The sequence below is a fragment of the Penaeus monodon genome, chromosome 21 (genome assembly GCF_015228065.2).
Source record: "Penaeus monodon isolate SGIC_2016 chromosome 21, NSTDA_Pmon_1, whole genome shotgun sequence".
Classification (NCBI taxonomy): Eukaryota; Metazoa; Arthropoda; class Malacostraca; order Decapoda; family Penaeidae; genus Penaeus; species Penaeus monodon.
In genome coordinates this window covers 19199991-19200274 of record NC_051406.1, presented here as the reverse complement: position 1 = coordinate 19200274, position 284 = coordinate 19199991, and positions in this window count along the sequence as shown.

Genomic DNA, 284 nt, shown 5'->3' with positions numbered 1-284 from the left:
TTAATTAATTTTCTTATTAGCGCCATGACCGGAGGTATGCGACTTAAGACACCCGTTGCCAACAACACAAGGCTTTACTGGGTCAAGATCAATACCCAGCCTGGTAAAGACATATATTCGCTTGATAAAGCACCCCGTTTCGAGGTGAATTATCTATTTAGAATCCTCACTTTGTTGAATTGTAACCATTGCTATAATTGTTTGACTTTTTCTATTGTTGCTGCTGTCACCATCATTACTCTTATCAGTGTTATTTCTATCATTTGATGAGGAAAGCTTGTATC